Consider the following 21,470-nt stretch of genomic DNA (forward strand, 5'->3'; position numbering starts at 1 on the left):
CAAATAAATATAGTGCCAAGCCCATTTCTTGCCCCCCTCACACACACAGTCTAAAAAAATTGAAGTATTTATTCTTTGACTAGTTTTAAATACTTGCTAATATGTCCTGCCTTCATTTTACAACACAATCTAATCCCAACTTGTTTTAACTATTCATCACACTTTTAAAAATTACACATAGCCAGGGGTTGGGCAGATGGCTCAGGGGTTAGATGACTTGCTGAGCAATCATGAAGACTGGGATCAATGCAATAACATGGTGTCTCAGGGATGACTGTACCTCCAGCTCTGAGGTACCAGACACCAGCTCCTAGTCAATTCACATGCTAACACTTGCACCCGTTACTCATCCAGGCACACACATAAGTAAATAAAACCTTTAAAAACCACATGTAATTTTCATTTGATTTGTACTTCAGTAAAAAGGAAGACTTTTCAAATATTAATTAAATTCTTTTGTTGATACGAGGAATGATAGTGAAAACATTTGAGTCCTTTTATTTCCATTGCTCTTTCTCTCGAATGGGAATGGCAGCCCGTCTGCACATATGAGCTTCATTATATTTCTCCCAAATACCTCGTTCTAATTTCTCTTCTGTATTTCTCCAATTGTGGAAATCTTGATTTAAGTTAAGCTTTTATCAGTTGTAAACAAATTTTCCTGCCATTTTGGCGCTTAAGTGGTTTTAGGACATGATTTTCATCTTTATTGTGATCTTGTCCAAGTGGTTTTGCTTGAGTTTTAGGTCCTGTTCTGTCTTCTGCATCCACTATCCATCAAGGAAATGTTAGCCCCATTATGTTTTCATAGTGACTTTTCCTACATTTGCTGTTTTATATCTTTGCATCTTTGACTTATTAGATTTGCCATTCATTAACAACCTCTGCTCGGTTTTTAATTTGCTATAGTGCTGATTCAATAGTGAGGTTCTCACAGAGAATGTACAAGGTTAACAGTGCACACTGAACCTGCAATAAAGTTTTCTTCTATAATTGTTACAGCTTTGTTCTCCAATATCAGAGGGAGCATGACATCAGTGATAGCCATCTTTTGGGAATGGGCATTCCCCTCACATCATGGACCATAGCACTGTAGTTTCTTAGAGATGTCAGCTTGGTGCATCAACTTCTCTATGGTTCTCCTTTGCCTCCATCACCTATGGAAAAGTCCCTGAATCCTATGAAGGGTTTCTGTTAATAAATCTCTTTTCACCAAGGTAAATGGACTGACCAACTCTGGCTCTCTTAGACACAGTTAATTGTCTAATAAAAGTCCCTTAAAGAACTTAACACAAAGGAGTCATCCGTCATCCTCCTTTAACAATTTGCACTCTGTTTTCTTTTAGTTTATATGTATATATATATATATATGTGTGTGTGTGTGTGTGTGTGTGTGTATACATATATATATACATATACAAGCTTTCCAGTTATATATATGTATATATATATATATATTTAGTTATCTTAATGACAGAAAGACAAATGAGTGAGTTACATTGTGAGCAAATATTTTTATACTGAATTTTTTGCTTCTGTTATTCTTTATCTTTTGGTACACTTCTGGAAGCATAATAATGAAATAATACTGTTTTACTTAAAGTTTGTTACTACATTTCTGAAATGAATCAGGATCTAGAATTCCCTAGACCGCAACTTCTTGAACCGTGATGTCATACAACTGAATGTAAGGGTCACAAAAAAATATTGCCATGGGTAAAAAGGTGTCTGAATGCAAAACTACTTTAAAGTAGTTCATAATAATATGGGTTGATTCTCAGGTGTTTCTGAAAATGTTCACCTGTGTTGTATCACATGACTTCACTGAAGGTTTGGTTTTACAACATGCACAATTTTCCAAAGTACATGCCATATGCCACCCAATGCCAGAAAATCCCTGAGGAAGTAGATCAGTTCATACCTCATAACAGCTTCTTATTAACTGCAATGTTCCTACCGTGGATACAGTTCACTGCTTCTCTTGGTAAGTTCTGTCTGCATTCATACAGTAGATACCATATGCTGTGTGGTTTGCAACCAACAGGAATTTACTTCTGAACAATTCTGGATATTGGAATGTCTATGGTGACAGTACCACCAGATTTAGTAAAGGCCTCTGGTGCACAGAATCCCGTCTGTTAGCATGTTCACTTTGAAGAACAATGAGGGAGCACTCATCAGTCTTATTAGTAAAGCCATTATGTTTCTACCTTTTAATTTTGAACAGATGTAAATATTCAAGGCATAATATAGCACTTTAACCATACTTTATCTGGTTGTAAACATTTCATTTGTTATGAAATCAAGATGAAGCTTTAAAATCAATCTATGAACCATATACATACAATTTGAGGATATTTGGTTGTTTCTAGCAATTCTTATAGATTTTTACATTTTGTTTTGTTATCATGGGCTGTCTAATGCAAACATAAAGCACATTCTCAAATGTGTTGACCTTCAATACCGAGTATATATAGACGGCATTGCACTCACGTTCTGAGTGAAAGCATTATCTCTACAACTCTACTAGTAATTTAATTCAAATATCCCGTGTTTCTACGCATCCTAAAGTAGATGAATGAGCAATGGAAACAGAGCTTCTCTTATTCTGCAAAGACTATCCTCCTTTTGAAAATACCTACGTCCTTTAGTTACTGTTGATTTTAGCTGTATTTGCTCAGGCTTTTTGTTCATATTAATGACATGAAAACAAATTTATAATTATTTTTCAGGTCATATTTATAATTCTACTTTGTTTAATAGACTCTTCTTTCAAAATAAATGGAAAATTTCTAGTAACCTCTGACTAATTTGTTAATTATCCTGAGGCCAAGCTGTGTTGTACCCTTGTTAGCATCACCAACAAGAGTCCACAAAACAGGACTAAGGTACTGCTTCAACGTGATGTGGCAGACTTTGCTGATTCCCCATGGGAGGCTTTACCTTTTCTGAGGAGTGGATGGGGTGGGGTGGGGGGAAGGTGTAGGAGTTGGAAAAGGGGAGACTGGGATTAGTATGTAAGATAAAAAATGTCTATATGTATATGGACAATTTGTGTGTGTGTATATATATATTTATATACGTATGTATGTATAGAATATCCAAAATAAATTTACCTGAAGATTTTAAAATACATGTATCAAAATTAAAATGAAGAAAGCATCTCACGAGGATTGGGGACTTTTGCCTATGTTCCCAGCACTCAGGAAGCTGAGGCAAGATGACTGTCATGAGCTTGTTTTGAGCCAACATCTAAAATCATAGTCAAATGCTAACAATGCTGTTTTCCTTGTCTCTTACTTTCTGTAGGAGTTCCCTGCAGGAATTTGCCAAATGCTACCATTTTTTGACAGAATTATTACAGCTTTACATTCTAATTACTACCCTTACTTAAATAAGAATGATATATAATTGCTGAATTATAAAACCATTAACCCAAGAGATTGAAGACTACACACAAAACTCCAACATTTTATCATTTCTTGCGACCACTGGATCTAAAAGAGGATTTGCCCCTTTCTGCATCTTATGAGAAACAGGGTTAGAAGAGCCAGATTTTGGACTTCTGGGAAAATGCAACTGCTAGATTACATTTTTTTTTAATTTTTCAGAAAATAAGGAAGGTTGCAAATTTGTGTTCTGACAGCTCATTCAATGAATCCCCAGGGAAGGAGAAATGTGGGGGATGGGAGTATGTGAAAATCTAAACGTCAAAGGAAAACGATAGGACCATATCTCTATGCAATAAATAAGTGGCCCTACTTCGCATGCCAATCCTGACAGCTATTATTAGATGCTCTGGGTTAATTAGACAAAAACATATTTGGCTAATTTCCCTTCACATTCACCATCAATGTCAACACATTTGGAGAATCCTAAAAGGCTGGGAATTTACAAGTCATAAACATTTAACAAAATAGCTAAGCTTCTTAAAATACTTTCCCCATCTGTGTTAAACCACAGAAAATCGAAACAGAACAGCATTATAACCCTCAGCTTACATGAGTTGTTATTAATGATAGCAAGTCTCTTTGGACTGAGTGCCTTATGTGGGGAAGGGGGAGAAAACATCACAGCATATACACAAGCGTATACAGATTTCATACCAGATTGGCTATGAAAATAGCCCAGAGCCACTAGAGAGCAAGCAGGTAATAGCTCGCAGGTAAGCAGTGACAAGTTTTCACGGAGTCAGTGTGTGTGTGTGTGTGTGTGTGTGTGTGTGTGTGAGAGAGAGAGAGAGAGAGAGAGAGAGAGAGAGAGAGAGAGAGAGAGAGAGTATAAGACTATGTGTATGTGCATGTGAAGCATGAATCTAATTAGTCTTCATCATTAAAAACCCGGAGCCAGATAATAGGGGATGAAAGTTGAATGATCAGAGAAGAGCAGCAACCAGAAACTTCTTACCTCTACTAAATCTCAGATAAAATAGGGACTCCTGTCTCTATGAATCCTCAGACAATAGGGGAGGGGATCCTGTCTTTACAAATCATCAGACTGAATGGGGGTCATCAAATCCCCAGACTGATGAGCCCAGGGTCCTGTCCCTACACTCCTTATACTCCTGGCTCCATCTCACTAGTTCTGGCATCAAAGGCATGTGAGTCCCAAGTACTGGGATCAAAGGCATGAGATCCCAAGTGCTGGGATCAAATGTTTGACCCACCACCACTGGGCTGTTTCTCTTTTAGACTAGTTGTGTCCCAGGTAATCAAGGGTAACCTTGAACTCTTGATCTTCCTGCTTTTTCCTGCCAAGTGCTGGGATTAAAGATGTGTGCTACCATTGCCTGACTTCCATGTTTAACTAGTCACTAGCTCTGCCCTCTGATCTCCAAGCAAGTTTTATTTGTCAGAACACAAACAAAATATCATACAATGTTTTCCTCTTTCTGCCTAAAACTATCATAAAAAGATAGTTTGGGGTTGGTAATACAAATTAAGATAGAAGGTGAATTAGTTACAACCCTTTGGACTCGCCAAGATAGGATAGATAATGGAGTATTTCCTCTGAATTTGTCAAATGCAAATGGACTGGTCATTGTTAATATAATTTGTGACTGTATACACTGTATATAGTTACTGTACTTATTGTATATAGCTTTTCTATGTTAGTTATAACCTCTTTTATTTAAACAAAAAGGGGGAAATACTGTATGGTATTTTGTTTTTATTCTGACAAATAAAGCTTACTTGGAGATTTGAAGGCAGAACTAGCCACTAGTTAAACATAGAGCCCAGACAGTGATGGCACATTCCTTTAATTCCAGCACACGCAAGGAAGAAGCAGGAAGATCAGGAGTTCAAGGCCATCCTTGGACTACGGGAGATTGAATCAGTCTAATAGAGAAGCAGAGCCAGGCAGTGGTGGCTAGTACCTTTGATCCCAGCACTTGGGATCTCATGCCTTTGATTCCAGTACATGCCTTTAATGCCAGCACTAGTGAGGTGGAGCCAGAAATATGAGGATGGGGGAGACAGGATTTTGGAACCATTAGGTCTAAGGTTTTGTAGAGATGTATTTCCCCCATTTGGTCTGAAGATTTGTAGAGGTAAGAAGTCTCTGAAGGCCACTGCTCTGCTTCTCTGATCTTTCAGCTTTCACCTCCTAATATTTGACTTTGGGTTTTTATTCAATAAGACTACTTGGATCATGCATCATGCATGTATACTGTGTGTTTGTTTGTCTTCCAAATCTTCATCTTGACAATCACATATTTGATGTGGAATTCCCCTCTGTATGCTGTGAATACCATTGGTTAATAAAAAAACTGTCTTAGGCCTGTGAAGGGAATAGAGGTAGGTGGGAGAAACTAAACTGAAGGCTGGGAGAAAAGAGACAGAGGAGAAGCCATGTAGCCCCACTGGAAACAGATGCTAGAACTTCCCAGTAAACCACTGCCACATGGTGATACACAGATAATAGAGATGAGTTAAATTAATACGTAAGAGTTAGCCACTAAGAAGCTAGAGCTATTGGGCCAAGCAGTGATTTAATTAATCCACTTTCTATGTGGTTATTTTGGGTCTGAGCTGCCGGGCAGTTGGGAAACAAACTAGTGGCCTGGCTTCAACACATATCAATAAGATTTTATATAGTATGGCTTTTCAAATTTCTTTCAATCCTTCTAGACTGAATTTAGACTTTGCAAGATGTCTTCTTTGCATTCACCCACTCTTTTCATACTTGGAGACTTCGCCTGTGCCTGAAGCACTCCTGTGTTAACTACCCAATTCTCATGCTTAATTTCTAGTCACTTCTTAGACACTACTGTCTTAAAGAAATTCTCTGTTGCTAAGCTTTCATAGAAGTTAGTCTCCATCACAGCACTAAATTTTGTTTATATTGCATTTTAGAGAATTTCTGAGATATAATAAATGTACGTACATGTATATACTATACTATACTATACTATGTGCTTATATATGTGAATATATACTGTCTCATACACATATGCCTATTTCTTTTTGTGGTAAAGGCACTTAACATGAGATATATGTTCTTAACAGATTTTAAGTCTTTCACTCAAAGCCTATGCCCAGTTAACTAAAATAATCAATCTATTTTTCTTCACCAGAGCTCACTATCATGACTCCTGGTATAGAACAGACATTTATTCAATACATGGAGACACACCCATTTAATCTTAGCGCTTGAGATGCAGAGGGGAGCATATTTCTGTAACTTCAAGGCCAGATTGTTCTGCATGGTAAGTTTGAGGCTTACAAAATGAGACACTGTCAAAGAAAAAATTAAATTATTCAATAAAGATCTATCCACTGCATCAATATATAAAAAACAAATGGAAAATAAAAGGAATTAATAGGTAACTCTGTAACAATTTTCATCTAAACCAGCATAAATTGTCATGTCAGTTCCTGTGAAACCACGCCAGAGAGATTTTTCTATATAAAAATCTAACAGCTTATTATTATAATTTCTAGGAATTTTCTTTCATTTTATTCATGATTTTTAAAGCCAGGAAAGCAAAAATGGCCAATGCATATGTAAACAGTCACTATTAAAAGGAAGACAAATAATCACCAGGTTTTCATCTAGCATTGGGACTATGTGAAATTTCACTTAACCATATTAGCATGTCAATTGCTGGTTTCATTGTTCAAGTCTGGTTTAGGCATCCATGTTGTTGAGATTTCATGGGTGTGGTTTCCATCATGTATCTGGAAGAGACAGGTAGTTAACTTAAAGAGGGAGAATTAGTCTTCCTCAGGTATAAGGAATTCAAATTGTTATCCAATAGCAAGTGGCTTTCCCTAAGACATCTATACATATAAACAAAGCTATATTTATTTAAAGAATAAGAGACCATGAATTTGGGAGTGGGGGGAGAGCATAAGAGCTATTGGAGGGAAGACATGGAGGGAAGAAGTGATGTAGCTGTCTTAATCTAAAGTTTAAAGAATGTTTAAAGAAGGAGTGTTTGGTGGCTAGAAGAGTTGTGGTATCAGGTATCAGAGGATGGAAGCATTTTTTTAACTTTCCATTGGAATAAGCATCTTATTTTACACTTCAGAAGACATCACACACCATTGCTTGTATCAAATCTCTCCAGGCATTTCACTACCTGCTTCCAGGAACCTTAGCTTCCTAATCCTTATTTAGAGGTCATTTCAGGGTAGTAACTAACCGCTAACCACCTTCCAGGCAACAATGTAGTACACTTTCCTTTTTTCTCATTCCAACCACATTCAATACCAGATGCTAACTCCTTTTTCTTTGTGCTCCAACTTTTAGTTTCTGACATTAAATTTCTCAAGGAAAATGCTTAATTATGATAAAATTTGTATCTGTAAATGTATTTTTGTTGTTCCTCTTTAGACCATCAGCCACATAGTAAAGAACATCCTTCACCCTACAGGACTTGAAACTCCTTCAATCCCATTCCCCTACTGTACCCAAAAGGACCCAAGAGTAAGTCTGAGCTTTGGTCGACAGAGCTGCTTTGTAAATATTGATGATCTTATAGTATCTCACATTTATTTTCTAGTCTATTGTTTCTTTTTGATCCCTCACCAGTTATCATCTTCCACAGCTCACCATTTCCTTCCCATATCATTGCTGTGCCTGAATCACCACCTTCTTTTCTGCCTTTTCTTTCATCATGAGTGAGTTAAACATGACAGTGGGTACACTGACTCCTCAGTGCTCACCCATTCCACTTATTAGACCCTCACTTCCAACAACTGTCAGCCTCCTTCGGGTACAGTCATATCCTGGATCTTCACCCAACACCTCCACAATCCCGCTGGGTCTCTTTCCTGGCATTTCCAGCAACTGTAAACCACCCCCTGTTGGTGCTGGAAATCAAATCTAGGTCCTGTAGGAGCTTCAAAAGCTCAACTGCCTATCATAAATCATCCAATCAATGTTCTCTCTTTCCTGAATTATAATTTTGCTTTTAGTAAGCTTCCTATATACTCATTTTCTTTGTATTTTTTCATTCTATTGTTAATTTAAAAAAATAGCAATTGTATTTATTCATGAGTATTATAAAATGTTTCTACCTCTGTGTGTTGTGGAATAATAAAATATGGTAATTGAGAACATCCACCATGTTAACTATGTGTCAAGTCTTTGTGATGAGAATGTTTAAAATATACTTTTTTTTAGCATGTACATGGTAACTAACTACAGCTGTCTTGCTATGTGAAGGAACACCAGTACTTACTCTCCCATGTAACTTTACCTTATACCAGGTAGTATGAGAGAGACATACATCATTTGATGTCAATGGTACATGGAAAGACTGAAATCATCAATGAAGCTAGAAGAATGACAGTTTTTCTTAGCTTTCTTGTGACCCCTGTCAGGAATTTCATCTGTTGGATCTGGTTAATCACTTCATTGATGTATTAGACTAAGAAAGACCTTGTTTTTTCCAACAAAGTCTTGTGATGCTTCCCAAAGAATACATCTCGATATCAGTCTAAGGTGTTCACTCCTAGTGTAGCTCCAAAGCCAAGTTCCTGAGAAAATAAGAATTTTTCCTTCTAATTCTAATATTTTGAATCATCTTTGCCCTTAAGAACTCAAAGTAACAACCTTTTGAGCCTGACAGTATCACAGTTGTTTCATGAGATAATTCTTTTTAACATCTTATCTAACCAAATTTCTCCAGGAAATATTTCTTACTACTCAAGCAAATAGCAACCACATATACAAACTAAACATACATTAACTCTTAAATAAATACATTAGCATTCCATGACTTGTCTGTAAAATTTTCAAAATAGCTACTATGAGTCCCAAAAGGACCACAGAGAAACATGTTTTATACTGTGACTAGATAGTAATATGGCATTGCTCTCTTTCTGGGAAATTCTCTGTCTCTGTCTCTGTCTCTCTCACATGCACAAATATGTACACATACTAATAGTCACACACACACACACACACCATGTTTAACGTTGATCTTTAACTGTCTATTTGATATTTCTATTTCACTGGATATTAGCCATTGAGTAATTGCTCTCTCAAGTATTAGTTTTCCCATCCTGGGGGCAGAGTAATTCATGAATAAACACAGATTTGTTTAGTTTCTGGTTATAGCAATTATAAATTTTTATGTGTAAGGCGGGGCTTCAACTGTAAGTTTTAATAAGTACTCTAGGTAGTTTTAACCTGCTGTACAAAAAAAAGAGCCTTGTTTGGGTATTTTCTGTATTTATCCGTGGGCCTGAGTGTATGGATTGGCACCATGTCCAGTGCCTGAAGAAGTTCTGAAAATGCATCAGATCTCCTGGATTGGAGTTGCAAGTAGCTGTGAGCCATCCAATATGAGAGCTGAGACTCAATCTCTGGTCCTGTAAGAAAAGCAAATGTTCTTGACTCCCAAATCATTACTCCAGTCCCAAGATCCACCTTTTAGGACTTCTTGCTATATGATGAATGGTGCATGGAAATAAAGGGATAATTTCAATTGGGAGCCATGGCACAAATGCCTTACTCAGTGTTCTACTGATGTGAAGAGACACAATGACCATAGCGACTCTTATAAAAGAAAGCATTTATTGGGGCTTGCTTACAGTTTAAGAGGTTCAGTCGATTTTCATCTTGGCAGGGAACATAGCAGCATACAGGCAGACATGGTGCTGGAGTAGTAGCAGAGAATTCTACACTGGATCTACAGCCTGAAGAAGGAGAGAGATACTGGGCCTGCCTTGAACTTTTAAATCCCCAAAGTCCACCCTGCCAGTGATACTCTTCCTTCAGCAAGGTCACACTTCCTAAATACTCCCAAGTAGTGATGATGACGGCTTCCTGATGACTAAGCATTTAAAAATATGTGAGTCTATGGAAATCATTCTGATTCAAGCCATCCACCTACCATGAACGTGCTCCTTACAACACATGCTGCTGTAGGAAAGTCTTCTAGAAGAAATACATTCCTTAGGAGACTGCAGTAGAGTACGTCCCTGGCAGGTGCTTTTCCAATACCATCTCTGATCCAGATACAACCTAAGAGAATCAGCTGAGCCCATCACAATTCTCTCTTTGTATGATTTAGTGTGGCAGTAGTTTATTTTATCTGTTTGTTTTTGATGTTTAAATTCATATGCTTGGTTTAAATAGGTATGCATTTACTAGAACAATTAAAATAATATTAAAATCATAGCACTGAAATCATTCATTTGACAGACTTTCAAAATCTGGATGGAGAAATGAGAATTTCATATGTTAAAAAAATTCAAACTCTTACTATATACAAAAATCAATAACATGAATCAAATTAAGCTTTTAGAAAATATAATGGAAACATCCAAGATATCAGTATGGTCATTATATTAGATTCCCCAAACCATAAGCAACAAAAGCAAAAGTAGACCTATCAGATCATACCAAACTAAGATGCTTCTACTCAATAATCAACCAAGATTAGAACTGGAGAAGATATTTGGAATGGTTTGTCTGAGGCAGCATTAATAGTGTCCAGAATTTATCAGGAATTTGCATAAAATACAATAGAAATAGAACACATAATTTGATTACAAATGACAAGTGCTATAAATAGACATTCCCCCCAAAGGATACATAAGTAGTCAACAAGTCCATGAAGAGATGTTCAGCATCCCTAACCATTATGGAGATGTAAATCTAACAAACAGAGTATGTCATTGCAGTCAGAAATCAAGCAAAAATAAATGCTGCTGAAGATGGGAAGAAAGTGGAGCACTTCCAGAACTAGTGTGACTGAAAGCTGAAACATATATTCTAGAAAGCAGCATGCAGCACCTGCCCCCATCTCATAATGGTCCTATCACTTAGTAAGGCAATCCTATAGCTAAGTATACAGCTAAAGAAATTGAAACCAGTATCTCATAAAGATACCTGTGGTTCCTTATTTATTATACCTCCATTTACCAATAATCCAGATAAAAGCTTATTAGAATGTCTATCCACGAGCAGATGAAGTGAAGAAAATACAGTGTGAATATATATGTCTATATTTTCCATATACACATACATACGTATGTATGTATATATAAGATGCATTACTTAGTGATAAAACAATTTTATCATTTGCAGTAACATGGATAAAACTAAACCATATCTAGCTAAGTAAAAAAACCTAAATGATGGCAAACACTTATGGAGGATAAAAGACATCGATTTCACTGTAGTAGAGAGAAGAGCAGTCATCAGAGATTAAGAAACATAAGCAGATAGGACACAAAGAAAACAGGAACAAAAATAGAGTCACACAGAAGGAATAAGTTCTAAGGCTCTATGGCCTACAATTTTGACTATAATTCACAAAAATTATTTATAAATTTCCTGCATACATTTAATGTATTCTGATTAAATCCACCTTCTTGTCCTTATCCTCAATTCTTCCATATCCCTATAAACATATTTGTTTCCAACTTCCTGTGTTCTTTTGAAAAAAAAAATTACCAGTTTTTATTGGTTATTTGAGACTTCTATAAAATATATTTTTATAATAGTTATCTATAATAAAATCCTCCTTGAGTCACTTCCACTTCCTTAACCAACCAATGTTATGATCTTTTTTTTTTTAAAAAAAAAAATTAACCCTTATAAGTGAACTTGTGGTAGCCAAATAATATTGGACTTTTGTCTTCTGGTGGAGAGTACTCAACATATCTATCTATCTATCTATCTATCTATCTATCTATCTATCTATCTATCTATCTATCTATCTTTTAATCCATTTCTTGTTGCCTGTATCTGCAAGGGTGTAGGACCACCTACCAGAGCATGGGACTACATGAGCCTCTCTCCAACAAATGCTGTGATCTGGGTTGGCTTCATCTAGTGTAGGTTTTGCTTAAGTAGTCACATCCAATGAGAGATCATACATGCAAAAGAGACTGCCATGTCTGGTAAATACTGTTTTACTAGAGTCTATTCCCTCTGGCTCTTACAGTCTTTTGGTCCCATTTTATGAAATTATCCCTAAGCTTTGGAAGGAGGTGGTGTGATAATAGCTGTCCCTTTTACTTCTGAACATTTCACAGTCTCTTAAATCTCTGCAAGTTGAGAATTCATGGGTTTCTGCTTTAATATAAAAAGAGTTAACTGCTCAATGTCCTTTAATTATGGCTAGAAACCGATTATGAGTGAGTACATCCCATGTTCATCTTTTTGGAATGGGACTGATGGAACATCCAACCAAACTGGACTCTCTGAAAGTGGCTGACGGTGGAGGCTGACTGAGAAGCCAAGGACAATGGCGATGGGCTTGGTCCCTACGACAAGGACAGGCTCTGTGTGAGCCTTGTCAGTTTGGTTGCTCACCTTCCTGGACCTTGGGGGAGTTGGGAGGACCTTGGACTTAACATAGTGTAGGGAACCCTGATGGCTCTTTGGCCTGGAGAGGGAGGGAGTGGAGGTATGGGTGGAGGGGAGGGGAGGGAAGGGGTAGGAGGAGGGGAGGATATGGAAATTTTTAATAAAAAAAATGAGAGAAAAAAAGAGTTAACTGCATTTTTCAACTGTCATCGTCTCTGATGAGAATTGGGAAATGCAGTTAATCTATGAATTTAAAATAAGAACTCAGAGGATGTTTATTACTATTTCCATTTAGTAGAATAATTATATACATTGAATATCAACTAAAAATAGAACAAGTGTGGAGAGCTCAGGTATAAACATGCTCTCTATGCAAGCATGAGGACCCAAGTTGAATCCTCAGAACCCACATATAGTGACACATAGGCATATATCTTGGGCTCACTAACCATCTATTCTAGGATACTTGGAAAGTCACAGGCCAATGAGACATCCTTTCTCAAACACACACACACACACACACACACACACACACACACACTCATATTATAGACACACCTGAAAAATGAAGCCTGAAATTGTCTTCTGATCTTCACACACAGGTGGAGAGGTGACACACATGCATGTGTATCTGCATAGATACACATACACACATACACAGACATACACATGCACACACACTCACAGATACACTCCCAGAATCATACACATTCATACACACATATATACATACACACACATACACATACATACACAAACACACAAATTAACATCTACACAACACTCAAAAATTGGAAAAAATGAAAATAATGAGCATCTTTTTCTGGCTGATAGTATTCTTCCTTTGGGAGTGTTAATCTGTGGTGTACTGATGGGCTACTTAGAGTGCTATCCAGGACAGACAGAATGCTAACATGTGTCAGACTGTCAAGGGAGTTCACCAAACTTTCAGATTCCTAAAAATCTCTCTAACACAGTGGTTCTCAACCTGTGGGTTATAATCCCTTGGGTAAACCCCTGTCTCCAAAAATATTGATATTACAATTCATCACAGTAGCAAAATTACAGTTAGGAAGTAGCAATGAAAATAATTTTATGGTTGGGGGCCATCACAACATGAGGAACTGTGCTGAAGGGTCACAGCATTAGGAAGCTTGGGAGCCACTGCTCTAAGGAAATCAAATAGATGCTGTCAGTCATTGGCTCTCTTCATCACCACATCCTGGGGTGGTTCCAGTGTCCACACAAGTCCCTTGCAGCAATGTAACAGCCTCAGGACACTAATCAGAATCACTGAAAGGACTTCTATGTACCACTTAAGTTCATCTCTGAGTTTAATCAAAACCTGATGAGGGTAGAAAAGAGTAAATGCAGCTGCTGTTTTAGGAAACTCTTCTGAGAAATGCTTTTTAATAGGGAATTCGGAGGAAAGGGCTGAGTGGCTGCTATCTTCAGTTTTCAGAAAGATAGAGCTCTGAAAGGCTCCCCTAGATTTGAATTTCCTTTTCCCTTTAAAGAAAAGCCCACCCCCAGTTCCATATTATACTATTCTAGAATACGGTGTGCATATCTATAGCCTTTTTAAATCTTCATAACTTCATGATCTAGGTTCATTTTTGACAGTTTTCATTCCATTCCATTTTTTAAACAGTGAAACGTCTGGATGTTTACTGCAATTTTGTACCCTGCCATTAATGATCCAAACTAGTAGTTCTACAAAGCAAGTGTGCTGCTGAGAGAGTATTGGCTTGTGGGAAATTTTCACATTTAGATGAACTTAGAATTACCAGATTTCCCTCTCAATGGCTGCATGGCTTGCATACATAGCTACCACCAAATGAGGCCATCCCTCTCCTCTAACACCTGCTAGTGATCAAACATCCCTCTGATATGAATGTACTGTGGACTTTTAATGTGTATACATCTCATTCTTTTAATTTTCTCAATCACTTTGTCTGCATTATGTTACTAATACCAAGTTTCAAAAACTGTACTTCCAATGTATCATTTCTATTTGCTTGGTTTGTGATAATTTTATTAGAAATTATGAAGGCTGTCAGATACACCCCTTTATCTCCCTATTTTGTGTGCGTTTAGATGCCTTTATTTATTTTTTAAAAATCTACAAAGACATTTATCTATATTCTCTAGCACTGTGAGCCAAATTTTAATTTCTCTATCAAAATACATGAGATCAACAACTAACAAGATTTATTTTGACTTGGTTTCCAAGGCTTTAGAGTCCATGCTGTTTGACTGTATGACTTTTAGGTCTATAGAGATAGTAGAAAACCAAGTTGTTTACCTTTCCATGAGGAGGAAGCAAAAGATAGAGAAGGGGAGGGACCAAGGCCTAATATTCCCTTTACTCTGTGCCTTTCATGAGAGGACTTCCTCACATTAGGCCCCTACCTATTTTAAAGATCCATTAGCATTGCCAAAGGCTGGTGACCAATTATTTGATATAGAGTCTTCCGAGGGACCCTTATTCTTAAAACCCAACAAGCAAGCTCATTGGTTTGGCTACAATTTAAAGCATTTAATATTCCTGTCCTTTTAGATCTTTCAAGAGCAGCCAATCTTGCTTTGCTCTATAATATAACAAGATTATTACTTGTTTCATACATGTTTCTAAAAGCACCCAATAAGAAACTGTCTACTGAATTATATGCTATCTACTTTACAAGTCATTCCTTGTGCACAGATATATTTCATTGAGTTGGGCCTTCCTGTGTCAACCTCACACTGTATATGAAACATGGCTTTAGTCTTCATTCTCTGATAAAGCAAATAACTTGTATTTATTTCCCAGTTTCCTAATTGATTTAGCTAACTGTGATTCTATGGTTAGCTATGTTAATTTACAGAACCTGTTGTCATTAAAAGAACCTATTGCCAGGCGGTGGTGGCACACACCTTTAATCCCAGCACTCAGGAGGCAGAGGCAGAGGCAGGCTGATCTCTGAGTTCGAGGCCAGCCTGTTCTACAAGAGCTAGTTCCAGGACAGGCTCTAGAAACTACAGGGAAACCCTGTCTCGAAAAAACCAAAAAAAAAAAAAAAAAAAAAAGAACCTAAAGAACCTACTAGCATTTTCAGACAAATCCCTGTGGATTCAGGAGGCAGGTAGTATTAACTCCTGCCCCTAGTGCACATATCCCTCTCCATTTGTATATTCCTCTGTTGTTTGATTACTTCCACAGATCATATGGTATGCTGTTGACAAGAGGAAGCCATAGAGTAGATATAGGACAGTCTTCCTTTGCTGACCACTTTGGACTTCCCAATGACTTCTTTGTCACTTTGAGTCATTCTGCTTGGCAAATGATTGCATCATCTGTGAATAATCTAAATTTACAACACTTTCTGATTTTACCCTGATTTCCTTTTTCTCATCGTGTGGTATTGTTTGGGATATTTTGAATGAGCATGATGATGCTAAGCATCTGTCTCCCATCTACAATTATAAAGAAGATTCAGCCAGACCCTCAGATTAAGCTAACTTTTTAATCCAAAGGATTAGTAGAAGAATTTATTGACTTGACGATTTCTTATAGTTTTTCAATTTTATTATAAGTATACATTGGGTTTTACCAAGCTTCTCCATAAATTTTTAAGATAATCACTTATTTTAAACTGCATCCGTGTCAAAGGTGACACGAAACCATTTTCTCATGATCAACTCTATTTATCCCATTACAGAGATAGTGGTTTATTACAGCATAATATTAGATTTAAGAAACTCAGATTTAATTAATAATTGGCAATAATTTTAATGATGAAATACTGTTTACTAGTATTAGTCTTATTGCTGGTATCAAAGATATAAAAGGTATATGAAATAAGTTGAAGAAATTTTTCTATTATTTATGGTATTTTCTTTATTTCATTTATTTTACATCTCAAACACAGTTTCTTCACCCTCCTCTTTCCCAATCCCCTCTCCCAACCTCCCCTCTCTTGCTCTCCCATCTACTCCTCTTCTGTTTCTATTCGGAAAGGGACAGTCTCCCATGGGTAGCAAAAAAGCATAGTATATCAAATTGCTGTAAGAACTAAGCACCTCCTCTTGTATTAATGGTGGTCAAGGTTTGAGGAATAGGTTCCCAAGAGCCAGCAATGCATTAGGGACAGTCTCTACTCCCATTATTAGGAACCCCACAGGTATCCAAGCTACTCAACTGTCACATATATGTAGAGGGCCTAGGTCAGCTCTACATAGGCTCTCTGGTTATTGGTTCTGACTCTGAGTTCCTATTAGCAATGTTAATTGTTTCTGTGGCTTTTCTTGTGATGTGCTGAACCATCTGGCTCCTAACCCTTCCTCTATCTTTCTTCAGCAGAATTACCTGAGCTCAGCCAAATGTTTGGTTGTAGGCCTCTGCATCTGTTTCCATCAGTTACTAGTTGAAGGCTTTCTGATGACAATTGGGGTAATCACCAATCTGGTCACAGGAGATGCCAGTTCAGGCTAAGTACCCACTATATTGCTAGGGTCATTCTTGTAGATTTGTATGCTATTTTTAATCATATAAAATTATTCTATCCTTGAAATTGCAAAAGAAAACGTATTATAAACACTACTTGTTTTTCTTGGAAACAAAAGACTGAATTTTTCTTTAATTTATTTAATGGGCTTTCTGTTTTAGTGTGTCATTTAAACAATATATGGCAGAAAAATTTAAAAAAATTAAAAATATTTTGATATAGTTATATATTCTCATTTTTAAATTGTGGGGTAGTTTTCAATATTTTCTTTGTTTACCAGTATTTACCTTTTGCCTTATTAGTTTATATTTTTAAATGTGTTTTGCACGCATGTATACACAAGTGTATGAGTGTATGATAGTGATACACACATGGCATCATAGGACAACTTTAAAGAGTTAGTGTTATCTTTCCACCCTTCACATTCAGATTACCAGGTCTAAACAACAAACACTTATGCATTGATCCATTTCCGTGGACTCTTCCTACTTTTTAATACGTCAGTGCCATTTCTCTTTCAATTTATTTCTTTCATAGAAATGTTGCTTAATTAATTTCTATTATTTTCATTGTCATTATCTTTTTATTATCCTTTGCAAAATGGTTTCCTCAAATCTGGAATTACATTGAACACTGAAACCTTTTTTTCTTTTCTTTTTTTCAGTTGAGTTGAAACACTTATTTGCTTTCTACTTCTGTATCCTTTAATAAATGCATTTAGTGTTTTCCACTTTATATGCCTCGTTCACTATTTTTCAGACATTCTGGTATGGTTTACCATTCAGCACAAGGAATTCTGTTATTTTCTAGAGTTTCATCAACACCAATGTTACTTGCAAACTGTTTTGTTTTCATTCTACTCTTCCTTGTAGATTTCTCCATTTCAGGTAAGAAAACAATCTGCACATGGGGGACCTTTTGGTAATTTGGTTAGTATGTATATTTGGGTGACAATGGGAGCCCTATTTTCAAACACAATGTGAACCTCTATTTGTTGGATATAAATTTGTCTGTGTTTCACTTAAATATATTTTATCATTTATCCTCAACATATGACACTGCCTGCCAAGAGCTCGCTCAGTGAGATGGTAGGAGGATAATTTCAAATGCACACACAAGTGCATACCACCAAGACGTCTCGTTTACTCTTGGACCCTGAAGATTTCCTCCCTAGGCTGCTATCTTATACTTTCTTGGACCTCACCTTCTCTTTTACAGGGCTCTCCCAACATGTAATGTTTTAAGCATACACACATTGAGCACCTCTAGCAAAAAAGGGAAGTGAAGAATTACATTAGCTCACTACCTTATATACACTATACTATTCCTACGTATATCAGATGAAATTTTTTTTTATATTGAAAGTCTGCAATAGTTCTCCACTACAGATAATTTTGACTATTTGTCTATTAAAAATAATGTCTCTTTACAAAAACAAAATCTCTCCTAATCATTCCTACAAACCAATGTGGGTGAGAATGCTTATGAACATTTCAAGCCATATATGGTAACTTTGTGAGGCAATAGATGATAGCAATAAAACCCATATATATATATACGTATATAAATATATACGTATATATATATGGGTTTTATTGTGTGTGCATGTATATACATATGTGCGTGCAGCATATGTGTGTGCAGTATGTGTATGCACAGTGTGTGCAATGTGTGCATGCAGTCTCTCTCTCCCTCTCTCTCTCTGTCTCTGTGTGTGTGTATGTATGTGTGAGTGCGTGCGTGTGTGTATGTATGCAGTATGCATGTACATAGGTGCATTGACCTGGGAGGATCTATGTAAAGGCCAGAGACTAATTTCTATGTACTCTTTTTCACTTCACCACTTTATCACTTGAGACAGTGCCTCTCAACCTAGAACACTGTTTAGGCGAGAAAGATTGACCATCAACCTCTATACTGTAATTACAAGCACACACTGCCCTCTAAACTGTACTTAAATGTTTTTGCTAATAATTATATTTTACTTAGCTATGAGGAATAGTTCTTTCATTTTTAACCTCATCTATGTTTCTTTAAATTCTACTAAAAGCTGCATACTTACATTGTATAAATGTTTTAATAGATACAACCAGAGTGAACTTACTTCTGTAGTGACACCGGTAGCATATCCATTCTTTGACACAGTGAAGCTTTTGTCTCTGCTTCTGTTTGTGTGTGTATTTCATATGTACAGCAATACTTAACAATACTAAGCAATACTTACGTTTACGGCGTTCTACATGTGCTTATACATATGGAATAGTGCTAGAAATTTGTCACGTTTTCTTTTAAGAACAAAAGGGTGAGCTGGCTGTCTATTAGAAAGCCCTAATAACATTTAAATGATATAAGGGACCAATAATAAATCTATCTACACATTTAAACAATGTTTTCAATATGTAAATACTTTTAACCTTCAAAAACAGAAAATTCATATGATTCTGTCCCTATGTAGGTTAGAGTGAACAGTCCTTTACTTTTGATATAATCAACATTTTGCTTGTTGGGAGTGATTATTAATATTTTATTTATGGTTTTAATTAAACAGGGAGGAATAGTCCATTTATCTTATAAATATAGAATATACATTTGGAATTACATGTAGGTTTGGACTCAAGAAACAATTACTAAAAATAGATTTAAAAAAAGAACTTCATTCTTTCCTAATTTGCAAGTTACAAGCAATAAAGAAAAATGTATTTCAACTCTTTTATTTCTCATAGTCATTTGTTTTTTCCTTGGGGTCAAGTACATGGAAAAAGCAAAACAAAATGAAACACTGAACCAAGAAAGCATGGGAAAGATCATTTTCTGGGTGAATGCTTCCCTGCCTGACCACCGGAACAGTAGAGCTTCTATGAGGTCAGAAAATTAAAAGTAAGAGAAAACAATGAGTCACAACATCGCTCACCCTCTTGCAAGGACAGACATTTGACCAAGAATTCAGAAAATCACCGCAACACATGTGCATGTATACAGTCATCTTACGGTTTTATAGTTCTTAAATTAAGCATGCATTGTATTTATTTGTGTGAGATTATAATATCTTTTTTTTTTTTTTTTTTTTTTTTTTGGTTTTTCGAGACAGGGTTTCTCTGTGGCTTTGGAGCCTGTCCTGGAACTAGCTCTTGTAGACCAGGCTGGTCTCGAACTCACAGAGATCCGCCTGCCTCTGCCTCCCGAGTGCTGGGATTAAAGGCGTGCGCCACCACCGCCCGGCTCATTTTTTAAATGTCACATAAGGCTTTTTGTCTTATTTAAAAAAAAAAAAACTGTGTGATAGAAACTGAGATTTGGGACTGTAAAGCTGACTGAGTTAGAGGTGTTTCTGTTTTGGCAGCATCAAGAACTAAAGTTGAATCTTCAAATCTACACCATAACTGTGCACAATAACCTGGGTCTATAACCCCAGCTCTGAAGGGGTAACGACAGAAGGATTGCTGAAGCCCATCAATCAGGCAGCCTATGTAGATAGAAGTTTCTGTCCCACTAGCAACTCCAAAATAGACGCATTGGTGCTTACATTAATTACAAATGCTCAGCCAATAATTCAGGCTTATTACTAACTAGCTCTTACATTTTAAGTTAAACAGTGTTCTTTATTTTCACTACATGGCAGTACCTTTATTAGCATGGCACATTCATCTCTTGTTTCTTCTGTGTCTGCTTGGCAGACTTTACCCTTCTTCCTCCCAGCATTCTCCGAGTCTGGCTTTGCTTCCTAATCTTATTCTGTTCAGCTACTTACTGGCTTCTTTATTAAACCACTCACAGCGATATCTATTCACACAGTGTAAAGGAATATTCCACAACAAGCCTAACTGAACCAATGAGCACCAGGTTAAATGAGAGACTAAGACTAAAAAAAATAGGGTCAAAAACAGTAGAGAAATACACTCAGTGTTGACTTTTGCCTCCACATGCACCTGTATATATGTGTGTACACCCACACAAAAATGCAGACACTCCCCCAAGCACATATCCATGCACACATACAGATGAAACTTGTAGATTTCTAATAATGAAATTTCCTTGTATAAAGTTCTACAGGCCTTATGGATAACACATAATTTCTTATAAAGGACTTTGCACTATTTTTCATTTATACTTATATTTGTACATTTCATATCTTTAAGGTTATTGTATTCACCAGTAGCACTGTTATGCTGTACTTTTTGTACCTCTCTCATTTTTAGTCTTCTTGACATA

This window comes from Arvicola amphibius, chromosome 6 (genome assembly GCF_903992535.2).
Source record: "Arvicola amphibius chromosome 6, mArvAmp1.2, whole genome shotgun sequence".
NCBI lineage: Eukaryota > Metazoa > Chordata > Mammalia > Rodentia > Cricetidae > Arvicola > Arvicola amphibius.